Genomic DNA, 16,699 nt, shown 5'->3' with positions numbered 1-16,699 from the left:
GCAGCTTGGCCTTAAACCACTAAATGATTGCAGCAATTTTTCAATATAAAAAATTAGTATTGTATACCATCATTGTAGAACAACCAAGAACGACGGAAAATTATATAAACAATGAAATCACCCACACACCTATTAGATAGATATCAATATTGCATTTGGATATACTTTCTTTCCAGTCATTTTTCATCGATCTGTATTTTTCTTTTACAAAATTGAGAACATGCTGTCTCTTTTTAATCTTGGTATAACATCAAACGTATTTTTTATTGTCATTAAATATTCTTTGTAACGTCATTTATACTCCAGGGGCCCAAGGTCACCGCACGGACACATGGCATTGCTCCAGGCCCGAGGGGGAAAGCTCTCCGTGAATCTGGGCCGCTACGGTACTCACCCCTTTATGCTGAAGCTTTCTCTCCCAGAAGTATTCTAAATTATTTAACGTCTATCTGAAATACAAGTCGAGTTGTTCAATCTGATCTCTGTGCAGCATTTAAAATGTTTCCTCAGAAGCTGAGCCGTGAGCGTCATGGCGTGAAGGACGCAGTGACGTGAAGGACGCAGTGATGTGAAGGACGCAGGGGCGTGAATGACGCAGTGGCGTGAAGGGCGCAGTGGCGTGAAGGGCGCAGTGGCGTGAAGGACGCAGTGGCGTGAAGGGCGCAGTGGCGTGAAGGACGCAGTGACGTGAAGGACGCAGTGGCGTGAAGGACGCAGGAGGCTGCTTTACAAAGACCAGCAGGTGCTGCTGCCTGGCCAGTGTAATTGATGAACTCGTGGCCAATCTGCAAAGAGTCAAGAGTATACTCTATTAACCCCTTTAATATTGGGCTTGTCTTCTCTCTGGGGCAACCGATTTCAATTCTTTTAATAAAAGGAACACACGTGCATGTACCAGGTTCTACTGCCTACTGGCTATATGATCAGCTGGGCCAGCATCCTGTTTTCTTAGGGACTCGCCAGATGCCTCCTCTTCTGTTGGTGGCGTGCCCAACACTGCCCGGAAGGGAGATGGCTGCACTAAGGTGTTTTTCCATCCTCCCTCACCAGACTGGGTACGGTGGGTGTCAACATCAGAGAGCTGCCTTCTTTGTGTTAGCTTAGCCAGGTTCCCTCTGGGAGGCAGGGTTGTGTGCTCTGGTTAAGAAGTGTTCTCTGGTGCCAGCCCACATGGGTTTGTAACCCTAGTTTAACCACTCATGAATGTTATGACTTTGGGCAAGTAGCTCAACCCAATAGCCAAGCTGTTTTGGCTTCTTCATTCTCACAAGAAGGATTTTAATAATGGTATACATCTAATAAGATCTTTCCGAGCGTTAAACAGGACAAAATATGTACAGAACACAGACAGTGCCTGTTGTGTAATAAGAGCTTAATACAGGTCAATGCTGATTTTAGAAGAGAAAGATCTCATTCTTAGTTATACCTTCAGAGATAAAAATGATCCCAAATCAGGTTTTTAAGTTTTTAATCAATGCACATAGTTGTTTATTCAATAAACATTGTTCTCTGCCTAATGCTGTAATAAGAGAAGACAAGACATAATAAAATGATGACATTACACGTGTAAAGAATTTACTATCGTACTTGTCAATAAATGGCATGATTATTATAAAATTATACATACTAATAATGTATAAGTAAATAATCATGATTACAGACAGTATGAACTAAAAATAGTTCATTTAACCCAAAGCTGATTTCAGAATAAACTTGGACCTGGAGCAGGTGTAGATTCAGTGGAACTAATAAACTTCTCATCTTAGTCGGTATTGTCGGGCTCAAATATTAAGATATTAATATTAAGATTATATCTTAATATATTTTATTAACATTTTAATTAAGTTGGTGAATTTCAGACCTGGGGAAAAATCTGTATGTTTGAGAAAGAAATATAGTGTTTTACTAGAAGGCTGTATTTATTTGTTGTTATTTTCAGAGCTTGACTTGTAAGTCATTTTTTGCAGGTAAATCTTGAGGTCAGGGTAAGAAAAGCAACCAAGTCCTCCGAGGGGAATATTCCACCCAAGATCGAGATACTTTCCAGAATGAGTGTTAGTGGAAGGTGAAAATCAGAACAGCATCACAGAAGATAACAGACGGGTCAAAAAGGGCCCAGTATATTGCTGCTTGGTATTCACTTTGGAAATGGAGACTTACATGGTGGAAGAAGAAAAAATTACCTGGATCTAGCCTCTAGATAAATTGAACCAAAAGCTAAAAAGATTTATTTTTTCCTTGAAATAATAAAATAAAAAATATTATCCAATTAACCAGGGGCTATATAATTGCTTTGGCATTAAAATCTCAACATAAGGAATGATTAGTCAAGGTGATTCAAATAGAACTTTTAAAATTGAGATATATGTAAGGCTGTATTTCTAGGAGGACGACTTAGATAAATATCAGCAGATTTGGTCACAGATGCAAAGTGTTATTAGATGTTCTAATTCCATCCTACAATCCATCAAAGTTTTTCCAAATTTGATATTTGACCAGAACCCGGATTTGCAGCCAGAGTGAAGTGAAGAAGACCGCAAAGGTGGCCATCTTCATGTTGGAGTAGAGGTTGTCTCCAAAGTCTATCTCAGCACTTTTATAAAACCGTCATTGTCAGATGTTTACTCAAGCTAACAGGGCTTCTAGAGTCCTGTGCTTCTAAACTTTTGACACATCCTGCCTGCTGTTTTGATTGATATCCTGATTGCTCTTCTGGAGGAGAACAGGATCTTCTGCCAAGTTAAGCAATACCCTCGCTTCCTCTGTGATTACCACTCAGGCACTTGGAATGAACCTCATGATAGTTCCCTGGGCCTTTTCGATTAAGAACATTTTGATGGAAAAATTTAGACTTCTACTTTATTATCCTTTAACCAAATGTGCTTTATATAGGTAATATTTACAAATTCTGGACTATTTTTCTTTATAATTAATATTTTATCTGGCAATCATCTTTGCCTCAAGCTATAATTATTAAAACACAGTACCTTCCAAATGTATTTTTTTAATTCATAATGTACTATCACATTATCTATTATATTTAAAATAATTATCTCTTATGAGCACACCATTAACTACCTCCATAACCTGAATGAGGTTATTACAGCTCCTGAAAGTTACCGCGCTTCAGGTGGCAGGAGAGAGAGATGAGACCCCAACATATTTGTGAGAAACTCTAGTGCCAAAGTATTTCACAACATTATGGTCACTGCAATCAACTTCTTTCTGTTCCAACTAAGGGAAAAGGCATTTGCCTTAATTTGACCTGAATCTCTCAGTGTATCAACAAGTGATTATTGGCCATGATCCTTCTGGACCCAAGAAATTGTCAGTAACTAAATGATATTCCAAGTCAAGTGATTTCAGTTCAGAGTTTTCGTTGCAGGAGACATTTTCTTATATTTCATTGAAATAATTGTTTAGGATTCTGATGATGGATAAACCAGAGAAAGAAATCAAGGAAGACTTCATAAAATATTACACTGCTCCAATAGATTGCAAAACAGTGAAAAAAGAAAACTGAAACTCCTAATGCTGCCTTCTTTGGCTAATGCACATGCTATCACAATATATGTAATGGGAAACTTCTTTGTTCATTTACTTTTTAATCCAATGCTGATATCTTGAGTCCCTACTCTACTGTTTGACACTATGTTAAATCTTCAATGTACCATGAAGTACAAATACTTCAAGGAACTCAAGGTTTATGCAAAAGGACTTCCTGAGACTTGAGTTTCAAATGCGGACTCCTGAGATGCATCCTTACTAATTTATATTCAGTAGAAGTGGGCAGGACTCAAGCATCTATATTTTCAGAAAGGCACTGGGGTTGTGCTCACTTTGGCAGCACACATACTAAAATTGGAACAATTCAGAGAAGACAGTCATGGCCCCTACACAAGGAAATATTTATTTTTTAAAAAGCCCTCAGGTTACTGGAAATCATATTTACAGGAACCACCCTCTGAGGAGCAATGATTTAATATAGACCTCTAGGCAATTATAATAAAATTATAAAATCTAAGGTAAGGATACACATGGGGTACTACAGGATATATAACAGTACCATGTAACATACATTTAAGATAAAGGAAAAAATTAAGAATTTTAAGTCTTTCCATCATATCTCAATTTTTATCAAGGCTTTCTACTATGATAACTGATGAGCAATATAATATATTTTATTATCTATTATACATGTTTTGTCAAGAATGTGAATATACTAACAAAAGGGAAAAATCAAGGGGAAAGATAGAGGAAGAATCCAGTCTGGGGTAAATCATGCCCCAGAAAACAGGAGGAAGTTCCCCCATAAGGGCTTCATGATTTGGAATAAGTGAGTAAGAATCAAAGTCAACAGAAAGAGCATTCATTACATTAATCAGGAGTAAAAGAGAAATAACCAAAATAAGCTCAATCAGAAATGAAAAAGAAGACATTACACTTGATACCACAGAAACACAAAACATCACCCATGAATATTACAAAAATCTCTACACAAACTAGAAAACATAGAGGAAATGGACAAATTCCTGGAAACACACAACCTCCCAAGAGTTAATCAAGAGGAAACATAACTCTTAAACAGACCACAAAAGTGGATATCACAGTAGTAGCAAAAACCTCACAACAACAGCAAGGCGCTGAACCAGGTGAATTCACAACCAAATTCTACCGACCAGCAAAGAAGAGTCCATTCCATGGACTCTTGGCATGGTAGAGATTATTCCATTATATTGAGGAGGGAATTCTCCCCAGTTCATTCTATGATGCCAAATATCACTTTGATACCACAGTCAGGATGGGCACAACAAACAAAGAAATCTATAGACCAATATCCCTTGTGAATGTATATGCATAAATCCTCAATAAAATACTAGCAAACCAAATTCAATAGCGCATCAAGAAAATTATCCACCGTGACCAAGTGGATTTCATCTCAAGGATGCAAGGATAGTTCAACATACATAAATCAGTAAATGTGATTCATCACTTAAACAAAGACCATGTAACCACCTTAATACATGCAGAAAAAGCATTTGACAAAATCCAGCATCCTTTCATGATAAGAACCCTCAACCAACTAGGCAAACAAGGAACATATATCAAAATTATAAAATCCATATAATACACACTCACAGCCAATATCACGCTGAATGGGGAAAAGCTGAAAACATTTCTGGTAAGAATTTGAGACAAAGATGCCCACTGTCACCGATTCTTTTCGACATAGTGCTGTACATCCTAGACAGAGCAACCAAGCAAGTGAAGGAAATAAAGGCTATCCAAATCAGGAAGGGGGAAGTCAAACTATCACTTTTCACTGACGATATGAGCTTATGCTTAGAAAACCCCAAAGACTCCACCAAGAGAATCCTGGAATTGATAAATAAATTCAGCAGAGTCTCAGGTTACAAAATCAATGTAAATAAATCAGTAGCATTTCTATATACCAATAGCAGTCAAGATGAGAGTCAAATCAAAGACCCAACCATTCACACTAGCTACACAGAAAATAAAACACCTAGGAATATACTTAACCAAGGAGGTAAAATATCTCTATGAGGAGAACTTTAAAACATGAGGAAAGAAATTGCAAAGGGCACAAACAAATGAAAAAACATACCAAGTATTGGTAGAATCAACACTGTTAAAATGTCCATACTGTCGAAAGTGATTTACAGATTCAATGCAATCCCCATTAAAATGCCCATGTCATATTTCACAGATCTATAAAAACTAAATCCATGCTTTATTTGGAACCAGAAAAGAGCCTGAATAGCCAAAACAATCTTAAGCAGAAAGAACAAATCTGGAGGCATCACATTACCAGACTTAAAATTATACTGTAAAGCTATAGTCACCCAAACAGCATGGTATGGGTACAAAAATAGAGACATCCACCAATTAAAACAGAATAGAGATCCCAGACATAAAACCATCTGCCTATAGCAAACTGATCTTTGACAACACACACTGGGGAAAATAAGCCTTATCAGCAAAGGATGCTCGGAAAACTGGATAGCCACATGCAGAAGAATGAAACGGGACCCCTGTCTCTTACCACTCACAAAAATGAATTCAAGATGGAAAAAAGCCTGAAGGCAAGGCATGGAAACTTGAGATTCTACAGGGAAACATAGGATAAACCCTTTTAGATATTGGTCTAGGATCAGCATTACAGAATCTGAATACCTGAAGCTTTCCAAATTGGCATTTCAAAATCAGAGCCATGCAGGGCACAGATTGATTGATTGTAGGTACAAACTTCAGCAAGGGCACAGAGTACACAGATCAATGATTTTAAAGATGTCCACACACAATGAAGCATGATACATATTAAGACAGGGAAAAAATCTTTGTGTCCCATTTTAAAATCATGTTTAATGCTTAATGACATTGAGCATTAGTGGCATGGTGTTAAATTAGTACTTAGATATACAGACATACAAATGGCTCTCGGCAAGAAGCATTCTCCTGAAGGAATTAGGTTAGTGAAGGTTATTAAAGCCTGCCCTGTAAGGGTGGAGTGCTGACATGGTAAACATTTGTCACGCTTGTTGCCCAAACATAATTTCGGAGCCCACATCAAACAAAATGGGTATTTCAAAAGACCAGCTAAGACCAGAAGTAGGTAAAGTTAGTGATTATGCAAATTTGAACCTTTGCTTTCCAGAGGTTAAAAAGAAAAAAATTCAGCACCTGTCTCTCTTTACCCCATTTTAGGCTCAAATGGTTTAGCTGAGACTTCTTAACTACATTTTTACTTTTAAAATACCAGTGCTCATATACCTTAAACTCACAATTAGTTTTGTTTTATTGATAGGTTTTGATTTAACTTTTGTTTTTAAGGAAAAGGAGTATACAATTTGGTATTTGGTGACAAATATTTACAAAGTTATGATAGGATGTAATTAAAAAGTTTTTTACCACCTGAATTAGCCTTCCCCTCAGACTTACTGAGATATAACTGACAAATAAAAGCTGTATCTATTTAGGCTGAATAATATCGAGTATCCAGCTCCACATGGCTTTGGCTTGTCTGTTCAGGTCTGTTCAGGTCCTTTGCCCATTTTTAATCAGGCTATTTTCTTGCTGTAGAGCTATTTGAGTTTTTGTATATTTTGAATGTTAACCACTAATACAAATGGTTTGGAAATATTTTCTCCAGTTCTGCGAGTCATCCATTTGCTTTGTTAACTGCTTGCTGTGGCATGCAGAGCCTTTTAGTTTGATGCAATCGAATGTTTTTTAATTTTTGCTTTTGTTGCCCGTGTTTTGGGAATCATATCCAAGAAATCATTGCTCAGACCAATGTCAAGAAGCTTTTTTCCTATATTTCCTTCCAGTAGTTTTATAGTTCCTGATCTTATGTTTAACTCTTTAACCCATTTTGAGGGATTTTTACATGTATGTGGTGTACACAGATTCCGTTTTATTCTTTTACATGTGGATATTATTTCCCAACACCATTTGTTGAAGAGATTGTCTTTTCCTCCACGTGTGGTTCCTGGAAACTGTTGAATATTAATTGACTGTAAATGTGTGGCTTTATTTCTGGGCTCTCTATTCCTCTCGCTGGGCTGACGTATCTGTTTCTATGCCAGTATTACCCTGTTTTGATTACTTAGTATCAGGAAATGTGGGGTTGGATTTGTCCTTTGTGATTCTGGACAATTGCAGTAGCACCCTGCAGTTGGAAACTGAGAGGAGAATGGCTCAAGGCCCACACAGGGCGCTGTCTGCTGCAGGGAGAGGGCGCAAAGTGAGTGGACTTCTGAGCAAGCAGTGAATTCTGTCTATGGTGAACACTTCATTACGGTTTGGGAACATTGTTGAGGCGATTAAAACATTGGAGTGACCAGGTTCTTATTTTGTTTCTTTGTTTGTTCATTTCTATGAATAAGGATCGTGCACTATGTCAGCCACATGAAAAGTTTAATAGGAAAACATGTTTTCAAAATGTTACTTCACTCTATTTAGTTAAAAGGGCAAAAGTATCACAAAGCTAGTTAATTATTTCAGCTTATTATAATATATTTGTCTCTTACAATTATTAATGCTGGATAATTTCACATAAGAAGTAGCTCTCTTATGGTTTTATGGAAATTCTGGCTGTGTGACTTTGTTGCTTATTAGCTGCAACCTGTTAAAATTCAACTGAAGTTCATAGGGAAAGTGTCAGGCTGAGAAGGGGTTTCCGAAGATGAACAACGCCAAGGGCAGACTTTTCTTCTTATCCATTGTAGAAAAGAGGTAGTAAACCCTGGAGTTGTATGAAAAAGAAAAACAGTTAGTGAGAAATTTCAAAGGTTTACCTGCCATGTCTTTCACTACCGGAAAGACACATAATTTTTCAAAGCATTGAATTGAAAATTTAGTGGATATTCTCAATATGTTAAAAAGGATAATTTTCTAAATTTAGTCAATTACTAGTTACTTTTCTCATTAGGCTTATCCTCCCCCCCTTTTCTTTTTTATTTATTAATTTTTTTATTAAGTCATTTATACATAGATCATAAATAACATTTATGCCGTTATGGGATTCAATGTGTTGATTATTTATACAAATTGGAGTGCTTACATTCTACTAATCAACATAGCCTTCACCTCATTTACCCAATTACAGCATTAAGATATCTCAGGAATGGAAAAAAAAAAAATCCAAGGTACTCAATACTACTGTGAAACCAATTTATAATCACTCACACTTCCGTATGAAAAATGAAACACAACTATAGCCTAGAATGAAGGAGGGAAGGGGAGGGAGAGGGAAAAGGAGGGGAGTGGGTTGATAGAGGGAGGGTTAGTAGGGGGGCCACATCTATGGAGCACATTGCAAGTACAAGTTGGATCTATCAGGTGTAGAACACAAATGTCTTAATGCTGTCATTAGGCTTATCCTATATTGCAGTGTGATCATTTTGGGTTCACTGCTTTAAAAATATAAGCAGGGATAATTCCTTTTGTTTATACACAATTTAATGAAACTTTTAAATATTAAAAATAATTCAGTGGTTCCAGGCTTATTTTGCTTTGTTTCACCTAATTTCATATATATGTATATATATATGTATGTGTATATATATTTATATATGTACGTATATATATATATTTACAAAACATTGTTAAATAATACAACCTGTCATAGATGTTTCTTGAGTGGTATGTGTGTGTGTGCATGATGCAGAAGGAGTGTATCAAATATCTGCACGCCCTGGAGCAGTGCTGTCTCCTGGAAATTTCTGAATGTGTGCACGCCCTGGAGCAGTGCTGTCTCCTGGAACTTTCTGCTGTGATGAACATGTCCTGTCTCTGTGCTGTCCAACAAAGCCACTAGCCACATATGACAATTGAACATTTGAGATGTTACTAGTGCAATGGAGGAAAAAGTCCTAAACCCCTAGGAAAAAGCCTGGCACAGACAGGGAGCCATGTGCCCTGAACACTGTAGGACCAAGAGAGAGAAAAGGCAAGCCACAGATTTGGGCAGGCATCTTCAGAGCATGTATCCGCAGAAGACTTGTGTCCTGAACCGCAGAAGACTTGTGTCCTGAACTTACGAGAAGCTCACAAACTCTCACAATGTGCTTTACAAATAAGATGGGTCAAATATTTGAACAAACATTTCACAAAAAAGAATGTAGATAGAGCAAAAAAGCACATGAAAAAACGCACAACATGATTAGTCCTGAGGAAAATGCAGATCACAGCCATGAGGAAACATCTCTGCATGCCTACGGAATGGCAGAGTTAAAAAGACTGATCATACCACATTGTGGCGAGGATATGGGAAAACGCGAACTCTCGTATACGACTGGTGGGAACAGAAAATGGTACAACCACTTTGGAAAGCAGTTTGGGAGCCTCATACATTAAACATGCACCTGCCACATGATCCAGCTATTCCGCTTCCAGGAATTTACCCCGAAGGCATGAAAGCAAATTTCCACACACTGACTTGTACATGGGGACCCCAGTAGCTCTTTTTTATAATAGAATGAAATGGAGAGAAACTCAAACGTCCATCAGCAGATGAATGAATGGACAAACTGTGGTGTATCCAGGCGGTTGAATGTTATTCACAAGTTGTTAAAATGAAGTCCTATTACACAAACTATATATATATAGTGAACTTCAAAATAAATGTGCTGGTATTCCTTCTGCAGATTTCAAAATCTCTGAAGAGACTCTCATTAGTATTCTCAATATTGCTAGGAGGCAGGCAGGTGACCAGGGTTCTTATTTTCATTTTTTCAAAAGGGACAATGAGACACTTTGCTGACACAGAACTCTTGACCAGGTAAGGACTAGAAAGTAGGTGTCGTAATACTAATCAACAATTCTGCGAAAACACTTTGCTAATAAATGGAAGGTCTCTGATGAATATTCTTGGGTCGTGAATGTTCTGAGGTGCATATGGATAATAAAATGGTTCCTGTAACAAGTAAGCCTCTACAATGGTATCAGTGTCCAATGTCTTCCAACGTTGTGTAATACTTTCCACATTCTCACCATCAGTAGCATCATTAACTAATCTTGAATGTTTGCCTTAAGTATTAGAAAGTGTTCAATTCTGCTATCTTACAAAACATCACAATTAAGCTTTTGCAGCCTTAAATTCCCGGGAAAGTTATTCTGCCTTCAGGATGGAGGTCCTGCCAGGATTTCGTGTATAACAGATATCTGTTTTATCAAAACTGAAAATTTGATTCAAAGTACAGCTGCCTTCTTTAATTAACTCGAGGACCACAACGGGAAGCCCTCCTATAGCGTTCTCATCTGCACTCACAGCTCTGCCCCACAGGGGGAGGTTTTGGAAGCGGTACAGATGCTCGAAATTGCCAGACCAGCCAGTGCTGCTGCTGGCAGGAGCCCCTTCCTCTGGCTCTGGCCGTTTCCATATGAAGCTGTGGTACATGGGCGTATGGGCAGCAATTTCTCTTCCAAAGCGGGGCAGGCTATTCCTGATTCTTTTTTGCTATTGTTCTTCCATCTTTCCATCTGAGAAAACATTTATTTCTCTAGGCCTGTCCTGGTTTGACGTCATAGCACCAGGGCTGTTACAGGCCCAGACCTTTCCTTTAAGTTCACAGCTCTGTCTAGTGGCCCCAGTGCAGATGGCTTTGCAACATGGTTTAAAACATATTTGCATTTTATCCTGGAAAATAATTGTTTTAAATTCTTTAAAAATTGAAAAAGATTGGAATACAACAATGTTCTCATGATACCTTGGACAGAGAATGTCTGTCTATTTGAAACCCAACTGCATATCTAAGTCATATACAAATCTTCAAACAACAAGAAAAATTTTAGATATTTCATGAACGAGTATTGAAGTTCCTGTGGCAAATCAAAGAAGGATCGATTCTATTGTGTGTCTGAACCATACAGCAAGGCACAAGCCCCCTTCCTCCTCTTTGAGCAAGCTGTCGTCTTAGAGGCTGTGTCTTGCAGCTGTCAAATAATTCAATTCGCTTTTGCACTAATTTATCTTCATTAGATGTGCAAGTGTTTCATCACTGCCCGGGGATTGGTAAGTACTAATAAAGCAAGTAAGAGAAATATTAAAATTACAGGCACAATGGTAAATGTGTGCTGATGTTTTCTTCTAAATATAATGTACTACTTTAAAAGTTTTAAAACACTTACAGAAGGCGACATTTTATATATTTACGTTGCCATAAAATTAGAAGGTTGGTGATGCTCACGGGCTTAGTGGGACATGCTGTATCTTTTGCAATATCTGACTAATAAATTTCAGAGTCAGTTAATTTAAACAAAATAAAACAAGTCACCTATTTTCCTTCCTTAGATTCAGCAGAAAAGACTAATGTGAAAAGAAATCCTAAGAAGAATCATTGGCTAATCTAACGCCATCTCTTGGAAGAAATTCCTTTGTGCTTGCTGAAGTCTACCAATCGCCACTAAGTGGCGCAGGATTGGATGAAGAAATGACCCAGGAACAGAAAGGAAGGCAAAAGGTTATGCGGGGTCTCCCTGAACACACCGACCCGAGCTGTCCCTCTGACAGGGCTTCAGGAAACTCCATCTGATACTCCACCTCGCTGAGGGATGGCGGGAGCAAAGAAGGGCATGGATTTGAAACCACCAGCAGCACCTTCCTAAGTGGCTTTCCATGTAACCTGAGCAAAATGTCTGAGTCTCTATTTTCCAAGAGAAAATTCATTATTAATTCACTTATCCACACTCATGTATTAAGTGTTTACTAAGAAGTATGGTCTGCTCCTTCCATAGAACTCTGGCTTAATAACTAACCTGATGCTTATAAGGTGTGGGTGGGAGTTACATGCAGAGGAAAAGACCCGGGAGAGGCTGGGGCAACAGGAGAGGCAGAGGTGCTGGGTGCTGAGCAGGCCTCATGCGGGATGGGGGGGGTCGACCTGGTGGCGCTGTCAGGGCCCAGCACCGGGCCCCCAGCACTGCACACTTTAAAATGAAGCGTTTCATTAGCAGTTGAACGTCAGTCTCTGGCCAATGGACTGATGCTGACCAAACCCCAGTGCAGACTTACGGAATTCAGAACACAGTTTTTCATAATCCTTTTTCAGTGACCAAAATGACCGATTACACATGTCATAGCACCCCCAACAGTGATCAGGATGTGCTGTCTCAGCAGGGAGCAGGCCAGCAGGAGGTGGACATTCCAAGGACCACCCGGCAGTCCCACAGAGGAGGACTGGCTCTGCCGTGCTCATGCTCCCTAAATTCGGGCAGTGCTTTCACTGGTCCTCAACTCTGTCGACACTTTCTTACCTAGATGTAAACATTTCAGATGAGCCGAGTTAGCTGTCCCTAGTCAAGCAGCAGCTCTGGGGCAGGAGACATTCTGTCCTCTCCCGTAATGTGCTGATTTAAGTAGTTTATTTCTCCCTGATCTCTAAGTCCCTTCTGCCTCCGTGTACAGTCTATAAAAGCTCTCAGAGTTTCCAGGGAGAAAGCTTAAAGAATGATTTTTTTTAGAATATTTGTAGAACACCAAAATACACAAAAATCCAACTTAGAGCACATAATTTTGTAAAAATAACCAACGAGTAGCAATAAAATAATTAAAAATTGCTCTGTGTTTGCTAGAACACATAATTCATGAATTAAGGATGGAAAATGTCCGTATTTAGGCTGGGTAATGGTTTGCAAACCTTTCCAGGCTGAGTTTTAAAAGCACAAGCATGCTGTTCCTGTTATCTGTGTCTTTTCTCCTAACTGAACTGATAGGCATAACCCCGGTCAGGCAAACCACATGGTTCTGCGCATCACTACCAGAGCAGGGCTCACGACGACTGCCTGGGACTTCTGTCACAGGAAGTCTTAAGATCCCCCAACTCAGTGGCGCCTGTGGCTCAAAGGAGTAGGGTGCTGGCCCCATATGCCGGAGGTGGTGGGTTCAAACCCAGCCCCGGCCAAAAAAAAAAAAAAAAAAAATTCCCCCAACTCAGACGCAGCAAGGGCCCTGTAGGAGGAGAAAGGCGAGGATTAATCTGTGTCATGCCGGATTTCTTTCACTTGAAGTTTGCCATATGTCTCTGCTGTCCAATCTTAGCCCTGACCCCTGTTTCCCAGGGTTCTGCTGCTTCTTGAGTCCCATCTCTGACCCATCTCTGATTTGATGCAACTCGGGGTCTGCTGACCAACTGCCACCTGTGCCCCTGCCCCAGCCCTGCTACTCTCTGCCAGGTGGGAGTTCTCGCTTCAATGCCTGCCTCCCTGGTTGCTTTTAACCCTATTTGGCCCAAAGAGTTATTTATTCTTGAATTTATTCAGAATTCTCTATTTATTCAGAGATTTTCAACCTTATGCCGCGGCACACTGGGATACCATGAGAGGATCTCATGTCGCAAAATTTTTTAAATCATTAATTAAATTATTTGTGAAAGGAGTTCAAAGGACAGTAGGTATATTCTCTTTTCTACTCTTTTTGTATCAACGTAATTTAAGTATGCCGTGGAAGTTTAACTCTAGCTTCAAATGTGAGATTAATGAGATGAAAAAGGTTGGGAAAATGCAAACATATAGGTTCTACACTGTGTCCTGACTGTGGGGCTCCTGCCAGACACCCTTCAAGGAACTGAGTCTTCAGTGACTTTGCAGTGAATACCACGTGGTTCATTCAGAGGCAAGGCAGCTTATTCCTATATGCACTTCTATAAATTTCCACATCAGTTATCTATTTAAAAGGCGTAAATAAACGACAAAGCATGCAGCACTCCTTTCCTGCCAGGCCTGCCTCTCACGCAGGCCTCCCAAACAGCAGCTGTGTCTCTCCCACGCCCCTCACATGCCCAGGCCTGGAGGTCAGGCAGGTGCTAACCCTGCCTCCACTGTTGCCTCAGACCATTCTGTTTCCTGTCTCCATAGAAACACCCAGGTTCGACCTACGTCATCAGAGCAACCACCTACTACCTTTCTTTGATGGAACCAGAGTCTCCACCTCTGAGGTCACTTTCCCTCATCACTTGAATATTTAACTTTAAAATCACCATCTTCTCGTCATCACTGAGTTCCCTGTCTTACCTCTGGGGGTAATTTTAACATATGCAAAGATGATTCTTCTGCCACTACAACCTGACAGACCCTGGCGCACCTGCCCTCCAGTGATCTTTTGTTCCCATCTGCCTCAGCCTCTCACCACAGTCATCACAGACTACAATAACTACAAGCCCTTCAGAATCTCAGTTTGGGACTCTGCTCCCCAAATCTGGTGCGGTGCCTCTTGAATCCCTGCTTTGGTTCAAGCAGTCCCAGATCTACCTGGTGCTCAAGAAAATAGAAGCCATAAGCCTTGGCAGCATCCCCGTGGTGCTAATTCTGCAGCCATGCAGAAAGCAAGAACTGTGGGGCTTAGTGGCCTCCACCCAGATTTCAAAGAAATTAGCTAAAAGCCTGGTGCCCAGGCAGAGAATTCTTGAAAGAGCAGAGCAGCCACAGACACCCCCTACCACAGCAATGCCAAGCAGGAATGTGGGGTTGGACCTACCGCAGACAGTCCTCACTGAGGCAGAGCCTGGAGAAACCGTGGGAGTGGGGCCACCACTAAGACCCCAGAACTGCAGAGCTCCAGCGTGCAACGAAAGTCTGGACAGCTGAAGCCTGGGCTGAGTCTGGGAAAGCCACAGGCACACGCTGCTCAAGGCCTTGGGGGCCCAACCCCTGCACCAACGTGCACAGAGCTGGGCGTGGAGTCGAGGGGGATTATTCTCCCTCTGTCTGCCCTCTGGAGTTTGGGACTTGCTTGGTGGCTGTCATCTCTTTCCTTTCTCTTGGCCTGATTCTTCCTTTCTGCACGGGAGTGTCGACCTTGTGCCTGTCTCTCCATTGTTACCCTGAAGTACATTGTCTTGATTTCTCAGATAGGTCTTTGGACTTTGGACTTTTGAGTTGATGCTGAAATGAGTTAAGACTTTGGGCTATGGAGATGTAGTATATGTGTTCATATGTGGGAAGAACATGAGTTTGGGGGTTCCAATTTCTCTATAGCTTCTCCAACATTTGTTGTCTTTTGCTTTTTTTCAAATAGTAGTCATCCTGGAAAATGTGAGGTTGGTTTGCATTTTCCTGATGACTAGTGATATTGAAACTTTCCTTATATATTATTTGAAGACATGTCTGCTCATGTCCTTAGCCTATTTGTGTGTGTCTATTTGTTAGTCTATTTGTTTCCCAATTCTTTCCCCAAATTTTCCCCCAATAAGGGGGCACACATTTTTTTTCATGGATAGCATTTTTGAAAAAAAATTTTAGATTAATATGAGTACATAGGGTAGGTTACATTGTTTGTGTTCGTTAGAAAAAGAGTTGTATTGAGTCCTTCACCCGGGAGGTCATGGAGAGCTTTTGTGATGCTTGAGTCAGGCTTGAATGTGCTCATCACCTAAACAGTGTTCACTGTACCTGTTAGGTAGGTTTTTGCCCCTCTCCTCCTCCCCTCTGCTTGATTCGCAATGACTTTTCCTTCCCTCTGTACATGTGTGCCCAGCAGTTCGTTCCAATTTATTAGAGACCATATGTGATGTTTGTTTTTCCATTCTTGAGATACTTCACTTAGGACGAGGGTCTCCAGTTCCATCCAAATTGTTGCAAAATCTCAGCCTATTTTTTAACCAGATCATTAGACATTTTTCGTTATTGTTTTGGAGTATTTTTTGTGCTACTTGCTTGTAGGAGTTCCTTATATGTCCCGAAAATGAATCACTTATCTGATACATGGTTTTCAGATGTCTCCTCCTTTACTGAATGTTGCTTTATCTCTCCGTTCATAGAAGCTTTTATCGACAGAAGCTGCACTGAAGCTTTTTAGTTTGATGTAGTTCCACCTGTTTATTTCTGTTTTTGTTGCCTGTGTGATATCTATAAAATCCTTGCCAAGGCCCACATCCTGAGGCTTTGCCTCTGTGTTTCCTTTCAGAGGTTTTGTGGTTTCGGGTCTGTCGTCTGCGTCATTCATCCGCTCCCTGCTAATGTCTGTGCATGTTACAAGGAAAGGGTCCAGCTTCATTCTTGTGCAAGTGATATCCAGTCTTCTCAATTCACTTAAGAGACTCATCTTTTCCTCAGGATGTGTTCATGGCGTGCCTCTGAAACACCACGTACCCAGGGATGCCTGCTGGGGCTCTGGCCCTCTGTTTTGCTCTGCTGGTCTTCATTCCAGCACCGTGCTGGGGGATCACAATGGTGTCGCATG

General features: G+C 40.2%; 1 non-coding gene across 1 annotated transcript; it reads left to right on the top strand.

Moving 5' to 3' along the window:
* Positions 1–3,831: 3,831 nt before the first annotated feature.
* LOC128562933 (U6 spliceosomal RNA) lies at positions 3,832–3,937 on the top strand. Its single transcript, XR_008373628.1, has one exon. It is a non-coding gene; the product is annotated as a U6 spliceosomal RNA (small nuclear RNA).
* The last annotated feature ends 12,762 nt before the right edge of the window (positions 3,938–16,699 follow it).

The sequence above is a fragment of the Nycticebus coucang genome, chromosome 12, assembly GCF_027406575.1.
Source record: "Nycticebus coucang isolate mNycCou1 chromosome 12, mNycCou1.pri, whole genome shotgun sequence".
NCBI classification, from domain to species: domain Eukaryota; kingdom Metazoa; phylum Chordata; class Mammalia; order Primates; family Lorisidae; genus Nycticebus; species Nycticebus coucang.
This window is presented reverse-complemented; position numbering and strand designations above follow the sequence as displayed.